This window comes from Balaenoptera musculus, chromosome 9 (assembly GCF_009873245.2).
Source record: "Balaenoptera musculus isolate JJ_BM4_2016_0621 chromosome 9, mBalMus1.pri.v3, whole genome shotgun sequence".
Lineage (NCBI taxonomy): Eukaryota > Metazoa > Chordata > Mammalia > Artiodactyla > Balaenopteridae > Balaenoptera > Balaenoptera musculus.
Window position 1 is genome coordinate 21,880,614 of NC_045793.1, and position 9,594 is coordinate 21,890,207.

The 9,594-nt window shown below is 52.3% G+C and overlaps 1 pseudogene; it reads right to left on the reverse strand.

Annotated features, from left to right (window-relative positions):
- Positions 1-925: 925 nt before the first annotated feature.
- On the reverse strand, positions 926-2,303 carry LOC118901129 (annotated as a pseudogene).
- Positions 2,304-9,594: the final 7,291 nt, after the last annotated feature.

Below are 9,594 nucleotides of genomic sequence, written 5' to 3' on the forward strand. Positions count from 1 at the left end.
AGCTAAGTTTCCTCTGGGCTCCCCCAGTGCATTCCACCATCAGTGAGGCCGTCCACTAGAATACTAATGTGAGGCTAAGAAAAGACAGCGTGCCATGTGAGGAACGGGTTAGGTAGGGAAAGACATCACAGCTGGGACCACCTAAGTGGGAAGTGACACGTGTGAAGCCTTCCAGGCTGGCTCTTGAAATCATGAAGGTCATGGGAGAAAGAGGGCGAGGTTCTTCAAAGGTGACCAATGCTTGGGCCTTAGGCAGAGCAGAGGCCTGTATGGTGGCAATCCATCAGACCCTTGCTACTCACGGCGTGGTCCACGGACCAGCGGTAGAGGCGTCACCTGGGAGTTTGACAGAAATGCAGAATATAGGGCTGCCCCAGGCCTACTGACAGGGGTCTGCATTTTTACAAGCCCCAGGTGGTTCATGTGTGCACTGCTGTTTGAGAAGCGCCAAGCGGGACCTAAGTCTTGTCTCTCCCAGGTTCCTGCAAATCTGTCACTGCCTTTATCATGTCACAGCAGACTACCACCCACACAAAAACAGGCATATCCAGTTTGCTGATAATGCATTTTGGTGTTTTTTTTTTTTCATGACAGATCTACTTGAGATCTAGAAAGCACTTTAATACTCTATCCTTCTTCAAATGATCAAGAGAAATAGCAAGTCCTGTATTTAAAAAACCGATGAAAATCACCATGTAATAATCAGTGGGTGCAGAACAACCCCACAGATCTGTCTTTCCAACTTTTTCCACCATGATTCTCCATCAAGGTAAAAAAAGATTTGTACAAATCCCAGAAGGACGTAGAGGTGGCAGCACAACTGCCAAAGATGGTACAATGACTTACTACTGAAGCTGGTGATGGGACACAAGGGGAAGGAGGGGCAGAGTCCTCGAGAAAAGAACTCTATTTAACACAGGCGGCTCTAGTCCGTGGTCGACCTCTGGTACCAAAACCGCGCCCCGAAGTCGTTGCTGCAGGTCACAAAGCCGGGGTTGGTGGGCGAGTGCACGATACAGTGCACGATGTTGTTGTGGCCCAGGGAGAGCAGGTTCCGGCTCTCGGCCGTTCTTGAGTCCCAGCAGCAGAGGCTGATGGTCCTCTAGTCAGGCAGCAGCACGCAGTCCTCCGTGTGGTTGAAGACGGACTACGTCCGGTGCACCTGCCGTCCGCTCAAGCCAGCACCTGTGTATCTGACCAGGGGTCGCCCTGTTGATATTTCTCAAAGTTTAGCTACAGTCTTCTTCACTTGACAGAATGTATTTTGAATTTTTGGAAAAAATGGCAAAACAAACTTCAGCATCATCGTGTGCTTTCTCAAAAGTTGTGATGCATCGATTTGAAACACCATCCCATAATTTGATGCAGCTGTCCTTGCTACCAGTCACATACATATTGGCACTAGGATTGTAATTAACGGAACATATGGCATCAGTATATTGATCTTGAGGACTGCAAGAGACAAAGCACTGAAATATGTTGATATCATAAAGTCGAAGAGTAGGCTGCTGAGTCCCAACAAGTATAAAGTCTCTAGAAGGATGAAAAGAGATGGAGCGTAACATTTCAGCCTCCTGAATGGATTTGAAGCCTCTTTTTGCAGATGGTTTGGAATAATCAAATAATTTAAGAGTATAATCACTTTCACTAGAGGCGAGGATCTGTTCTGTTGGGTGGAAAGCGAGACACGTGACTTCATCCACGTGGTCGTAAAGAGTTGGAATCACTGGGTGGTTTTCCATGTTCTGCTGTGCAGTCTCGTTCATCATGACCTCTACTGGCATGGCACTTTTGGCCAACATTCTTTCTGTGTCAAGTATTTTTATGGAAGCATCAGCAGATCCAGTAGCTATTAATTGCCCGTCTCTATTATAGGTAGCTACACGACATGGTCCTTTATGAGATGTGACATAGCATGTTTTGTACTCTTGAAGCCTCTGGGGACATAGTCTGGACATCTGCATCAAACTCCAGGTCAATTCCTGTGCCAGGGGCAACTGTATCTGACGGACCAATTGCATAGTGAACTGCAGTATCATCGTTTTCCATTCCTTGTATTATATCACCTAGAGATACTGTTAACATGGTGGTATGAATTCTTCTGGACCTTTCTCCGTGCACACAGTTGTTTCATTTCTAGTTTGATGAATGCAGGAGCTGCTCCGAGGGTGCACAGACAGACTGAGGCTTGATTTCATTGATGAGGCCATTAGCAATGTTGATGTAGCCGTCATAGAGCAGCTGCTAACGATCAGCTTGTAGAGCTGCTGGCGATCCTTCAAGCCCACTTTGGTTCTGTGCATCGGGGAGAAGAGGAAGATAATTTCCCTGCCAGGGGCGCGTTCTAGAGATTCGTTCACCTCCTCCGACTTTATCTCCTACGCGACAACACAGACGCCAAGGAACTGCTGCCTCACGGACAAATGTCAGATCCGGAGAGCACCGCAGGAGTGGCGGCAGGTGGACTCCACCACTTCAGGGGCCTTACGGAGCAAGTGCGCCTGCGCACCGTCTCCGCTGGGGCGTGACCCAAGCCCTGGTGTTTGTTTGTTTGTTTGTTTGTTTGTTTTTCTGGTGTTTGTTTTTTAACACTGATTTTTTTCGTGATGATTATGACAATGATGATGCTGATGATGAAGATGACATTAGATACTGTTCGGGGTTGAATTGTGTCCCCCGAAAAGGATATATTCAAGTCCTAACCCCCAGTACCTGTGACTATGACCTTATTTGGAAATAGGGTCTTTGCAGATGAGATCAAGTTAAGATGAGGGCATTAGGGTTGCCTTAACCCAGTGACTAGAGGAACAGATTCTTCCTCTGAGCCCCTAAGGAGGAACCAACCTACTAACACCTTGATTTCAGACTTCAGGCCTCCAGAACTGTGAGACACGAAATTTCTACTGTTTTAAGCCACCCAGTTTGTGATACTTTGTTACAGCAGACCTAGAAAACAGAGAGAATTTTCTCTCTTTTTTTTTTTTTTTTTCTGAAACTTTCCTTCCTTCAAGCCCTTTCACATACAGTATCTTGTGAAAGCAGAGGCAGGCTAGGCATTTTATTCAGTTTTTCAAAGAAGAAAGTCCATTTGTTACGTGAAGAGGTCACAGGAGTGAGGCGGTACTACAGCTGCGCCTGGCGGGCCTGTGAAAAAGGGCTCAGCAACAGGGGATGTGGGCCTCTGCATCTGTCCCTGGGCCTGGACAGCTGCCACCGCCCCTGAGGACACTGAATAAGAGGGAAGACTAGCGCCACGGGGCTCACCCATCACCATCTCCACCATCTCCATCCCATGGGCTCAAAGGTGCCATCAGCAGGGTGTGTCCCAGCCCCACACTGGACATGGCCCAAGTATGCATCTTTCTTATTATCCTGAAGTTTGTATCTGAGTTGTCAAATGTCACCTCCTTTCTCAAACCCCCCCAGTTTTATTTTCCTCACAACACTTAACATCATCCATAATGCTGCTGCTTATTTATTTAATTACTTTTATATCTCCTGTCTCCTTTACTAGAATGTACATTCTGGTCCCCAGAATATAGCCTTGCCCGTGACAGTTTCTCAATAAATAATGGGAAGAGAACTTGTTCAAAATATTACATCACGTGCACGTACTGACATTTAAAAGAATGAGTCGGGTCCATACACAGTCCACGGAAAGGTGGCCGTGATATTATTGAGGTGAGGGAGCAATTTGCACAGGGATACACATCGTATGCTTCTGGTTTTGAATATATATCACAAATACATACCGCTGTTAGCCGTGGCTACCTGTTGGAGGTGGGGTTGGAGGGCAGGGGTGAGAGCCAGGAGCCTGGGACCAGGGCCGGCTGAAGGAGGTGGGCCATAAGGCAGTTGCTTGTGGGGACAGAGAATTTGCTGAAGTCACAGGAGGGACACGCAGGAGGGAGACCAAGGACAAATCATACCTCCAACGCCAAAGGCCAAGGGCCAACCAGGCCACAGGTCAGGGGCTATCTCCTCTCTTCCATTCCTGGTGCCATTGAATTGTGAGAGCCCCGGGAGGGTGGCAGCTGGTAGGAATCTACAGAGAGAACAACCCTTCCGCTCCTACGTGACGCCATAGAGGAGTCCCCAAGGACTGTTAGGCTCTTTGCTGAAAACCAATAATGGAAGTGATGGCAAGTGGGTGGAGCTGCCCCTTGAGCTGTGGGGTGAGGGTAGTCTGGTGGGTGGGTTAGGATAGGAGAGAGAGTGTAACCAGGGGATATGCTGAAAGGGCCAGCCAGGAGTGGCCACCACCCCGGCTTATCTTTCCACCCACCACGTCCATGATGAAGGGCACACACACACACCCATGCACACGGCCGGGAGTGGGCAGGGTGTGGGGGGAGGCGTCTCTCTGCTTCTCTGTCACACAAAGAAGGAGAAGCAGGGGTTCCTGCCCTCAAGGAGACTGCAGTGTGACAGGGGTTTTAAAAGTCCAACACAAGCTCCCCCACCCACTGCCAACTAGTTGTAGAAAAAAAAATCACCCCTGCTGCCACGTCCTCCCCTCACCCCTCTCCAAACGGCAACTCTTTTAGGAGTGCCACCCACAAATTTTCGACACTTAGCCAAACTGCTCTTCCTTATACAAGCCCAGGCTCTCCTGCCTCTGGGCCTTTGTTCAGCTTCTAGCTGTTTCCTCTGAGTAAAGGACGCCTCCCTCCTGCTTCCCGCTGGTCTCCGTGGTCCAGACAGAAGCAGCTGGGGCTCCCCCTTCAGCCAGCCCTGAGGAGGCTCTGGGCCCCTGTACAGCGCCAGCCTGGATTCTGACCTTAGCTCTGTTGCACTGGTCCCTAAACCCCTTAGCCTCGATGTCATCATGTGTAAAGCGTTAGCACAGGGCTCCCACTCGGATTAAAGGCATCGGCACACGTAGAGACCACCCCTGGTGCCAGGAGCAGAAAAGGCGGGGTTGTTATAGCAGCACACTGGGCATCGTGGAGGAAATAAAGACTAATGAGCCGAGGTTGCACCCACCTACCAGAGGCCAGCTGTCTGCTTGGAGAAGAAGTGAGACAGGCCTGCAGGGAGAGAAACTAGGAGCGAAGTGCCAATGGTAACGACTCCGGGCAGCACCTTGACCTCACGTGCTCTCCGCCCAGACCCAACCTTGGCTGCAGCACCAGCCTTGCCCAGGTGGCATCTGACAGCACCTGTCAGAGGCACCTGTGACCATTCTGCCCCAGGGCTCCTCTGTGACCAGGGCAGGCCCTCCGGACACTCACACAGGTGATAAGATAAGCTTTGCCACAATGGGGGAGGGGAGCTGCTTGATAAATGCTGTCCTTTTGTTCCTGGGGATAATTCGGAGACCCATTCTGTGTGCTTCTCAGAGGCTCCCAGCAGGACGGAGCCCCGGCTGCCACAGCAGCGACCAGCCTGAAAACTCATCCTTGGATTGGCCTGTCCTCCTTCCCCATTCACTCTTTTCAATCCCCTCCTCCTGTGCTCTGGGATCACTTCCCAAAATGCACCACCCAGCTCCAGGTCTCAGGCTTTCCCAGAGGGACTGAGGTTAAGACAACAGTGCAGTGGCTCAGGGCACAGCTTGGGGCTGCGAGCTGGGGCAGGTGCTCCCCTTTCCCCAGGCGTGGCCCCCTGCTCATCTTCTCTCAGTGTATTAGTCAGGATGTCCAGAGAAATGGAACCAATAGGATATATAATGTATATGGAAGAGGAGATTTATTCTAGGAATTGGCTCATGCCATGATGGAGGTCGAGAAGCCCCATGATCTTCTGTCTGCAAACTGCAGAACCAGGAAAGCTGGTGGGTAATTTAGCCTGAGGCCGAAGGTCTGAGAATGGGGGTGGGCGGGTGCAGATGGCCCAAGTCCTGGTCTTAGTCTGAAAGCCTGAGAAGTGGGAGCACCCGTGTCCTGTGTCCAAGGGCAGGAGAAGATTGATGTCTCAGCTCGAGCAGAGACAGCAAATTCGCCACCTTTTTGCTCTCTCCAGGCCCTCAGATGGATTGGGTGATCTCCACCCACACTGGTGAAGGCATTTTCTTTTACTGAGTCTACTGACTCAAATACTAACCTGCCACTCTCTTCCAGAGACATCCTCACAGACACACACAGAAATACAGTTTTACTAGCTCTCTGAGCACGCCTCAGCCCAGTCACTTTGGTACATAAAATTAACTACCACGCTAGGGGTTGCTGTGAAGGTCACATTAGAGAGATGGGTTAGCGTAGAGGTTGAGGACACAGTCTCTGGAGCTAGGCTCTCAGGTTCTTCAACTTGTGTGTTACTTAGAAGTTACTTAACCTCTCAGTACCTCAGTCTCCTCAAATGTAACATGAGGATGGTAATAATAGTGCTGACCTCCTAGGGTTGTTGTGAGGATCCAAGGAAGTAATACATGCAAAGTACCTAAAAGAGTCTCCACCTATTAAGATAGTGTCTGCAAAGCACTTTGCAGAGTGCCTGTCACTTTGGAAAATGCTAGATAAAGATAAGTATAAGGTTAGTACAAGAAAACCTAGGAAAATGTTTTTGCGACTTAGAAACCGGAAAGGACATCTTAACACTTCAAAAGCACGCACCAGAATTTAAAAGATTGGTTTTGATCTTGACGACATCAAAATGAAGGATTCATTGCCATTGAAGGATACCAGGAACAAAATTAGTAGATGGAGGACAGTGGGAGGAGGTCTAAAACCGACATAGATTTTATTCTAATTCTAGGTATCCTCTGATGTCAACAATATACAAAGGACTTCTAGAAATCAGTGAGGAGGGGGCTGCAGTCCCACCAGGAAACAGGCAAAAGTGAGGACAAACTATACAGAAGAGGAAACCCCCAAAGTTCAGAAGGACGTGAAGCATGCAGAGGTGGGTAACAGAGATGCACAAGCTGGGAATTCGAGTGGTGCCGCCCTTCTGGAGAGCAGTGTGGCAGGCCGGCAGGCCCTGGGCTCGGGCTGCTGGGAATCCAGCCCAAAGGAGATCTCACCCAGGTCTGTGGGGTGCCACGCTGACCACTCTCTTCAGTGTCCTCTCCTGCAGGGCGAAGGGGCGGGAGGGGCTGGATTGATCCCCCTTCTGACTCTAAGTCTATACTATGCTTTGTCAGTATTTGCTGCTGCTACTGCAGTCTAATCCAGAGGCAAAAAAAAAAAACCTGCAGAGGGGAGGGAGGGGGAAGGAGCAGAATGAACGAGGTCGGTGCCTGGGGGCAGGGCAGCTGGAGGAGGCCCGGTTTTGAAGCCCGGGTGCAGGGAGCATGGCGCTGCCCTCAGGAAAGTCGAGAACCGGGGCACGAGGCCTGGTGTGACCATGGGGGTGTTGTGAGGTCCCGTCAAGACAGCGGTAGAGGACTGCGTGATGACTGGGGTCAGCAACACTCTAGCGCATACTTGAAAGCTGCCAGGAGAGTGAATCCTAAAAGTTAACTCGCTAAGGTGATGGATGGTAACTAGACTTACTGTGGTGATCATTTCACAATGTATACAAATATCTGAATTGTTACCTTGGACACCTGAAACCAATATAACATTATATGTCAATTACACCTCAATTAAAACGTTAAAAAAGACAGTCCTAGGAAAATGTGCCTGCAGCAGTACAGACCAGGGAGAGAGGGCCCTGCGGGATGGAGCTCAGGCCTCTGGGGGAGCCCAGAGAGGACTCCGAGGGTGAGCGTGCAGAGCCTGGGCCCGGCTCCCCATCCGCGTCCTTGGGGCGTTTCAGGGCGATGGTGGCAGCCCAGACCGCACCTGCCTCCTCCCACGACGAGCTGTGAGGGGGCATCCGTGCACGGTGGGCAGCTCTGGGGCGCGAGCTGGTGGAGGGCAGCGGGTAGCGGGCATGGGCGAGGATGGCTCCAGCCATACGTCCTGCTCAGTGTCTGGGAGCTGATCCTTCAAGGACGAACGTACTTTCTGAGGTGGGGAGGATGGGCAGGCCCTTCCACAGAGAGGAAACTGTCTGAACGGGGACTCAGAGACAGGAAAACCCACGCCTGTCAGAAGAGACGGGAGGTCCCTGGGAGGGCAGGCTGGCCAAGGGGGCTCGAAGGGCTTGAGCTGAACCCTGAAGGCCTCCCGGGACATCTTGAGGAGTCTGGACCACGTCCCACGGAGCTGAGAGCCTCTGCCCCCACAGGGCGGTGAAGGCTCAGCTGCGCTTTCAGGAGGATGGGGGGGCAAGGCCGGGCCGGGAGACGGCTCCACTCACACCTCGAGCACGCGCTGCGGCACACCCGTGCACTGCACACACCACCCCTGGACCCGCACTGGACACACACACACACATGCATCACACCCACCCGTCACGCACACTCCACACCCACAGCCACCAACCCCACACACAGCACCCACACGTGCACGTACCCACCACATCACACGCACCCACATGACACACCACGCGGGCATCGTGCCTCCAGTAAATGCAGGTGGGCACCTGACTCTTGAACAGCCTGAAGGAGTAAAACGTAAAAAGCCTGCCGTCTCCGGGGCTGTTGTCGGGCATTCAGACCCTGAATAAGGTCTGGAGCTCCTGAATTTGGGGTGACCTCAGGGAACTCCGGTCTCCATCTCCCATCTGAGCCAGAGGGACTTCTGTCTGCCGCCCAGGGAGAGACTGGGCCGGGCCGTGAGGTGCCCCCTCCCCAGCTGGAGCCACAGCCGCTGGTCCTGCTCCCACCCCCTGTTCTCCCTCTGATGCACTTTGGCACCTTCCCGTCTCAGAGGACACGGTCCCCAGAGGGCCCTCTCTCGCCAGTCTCTCAGATAAGCCAGGTTATCTGTCCATCTGCTGGCCACTGACCTCTTTATCTTCTTAGGGCTCTCTTCCTGAAATAACCCGGGGTTATCTTGGCTGCCGGAGCACGCAGGCCTCCTGACAGCCCCCCTCCCAGGGAGAGTGGCCGCTCGTCACGGGCAGCTTTCAACGCCCTTCATCCAGGCCTGAATTCCACACACTACTAGGCCAGACTGCAGACCTTCTGGGAAGGGCTGGCACCTCCACCCCCATCAGATACCACGACTGCAGCCCGGGCTCACGAGAGCACAGGTGGCCTCTCCCTCCCCCCAGGGGAGGGGGTGGTCTGCTGCTCCCTGGTTCTCTCACCCCAGCCCCGGGCAGCTGGACCCTTGTACTTGTAACCCCAGTCATCTGTTCAGAATTGGCAGACCCAAAGCCAAGCTCATCCTCTGCCTAATTCCAAACCTCCCATCTCTGCCACATTTCCATCCACTCAGTCATGTCAAAACTTTCCGAGACTCCTGGATTAAAATCTCAGGCACAGTCCAGCACCCTTCCCATCCTGGTGGCGCACCTCACCAGCACCACAGCCCAAGCCCCAGCCCGCTGCCCTCGCAGGCTGGAGTCCTCGGACAGCTCCCCTGGGTTCTGGATCCCAAGCCCCCTCCACGCAGCTGCCAGACTAACAGTCTTCAATTAACATTTCACCCTGGCACTGCCCTGCTCAAGATCCTTCCATGGCTCCCTAGTAATGGCTGCCTCAAATCTAAACATATTTGTCTGGCTCAAGGTACACCTCCACTTACCTAACATCACAGCCCACTACTCCGGTTAGGGTTGTCTCTGCTCCTGAGAGGAGGCCAGCCCCCTCTCAGCCCC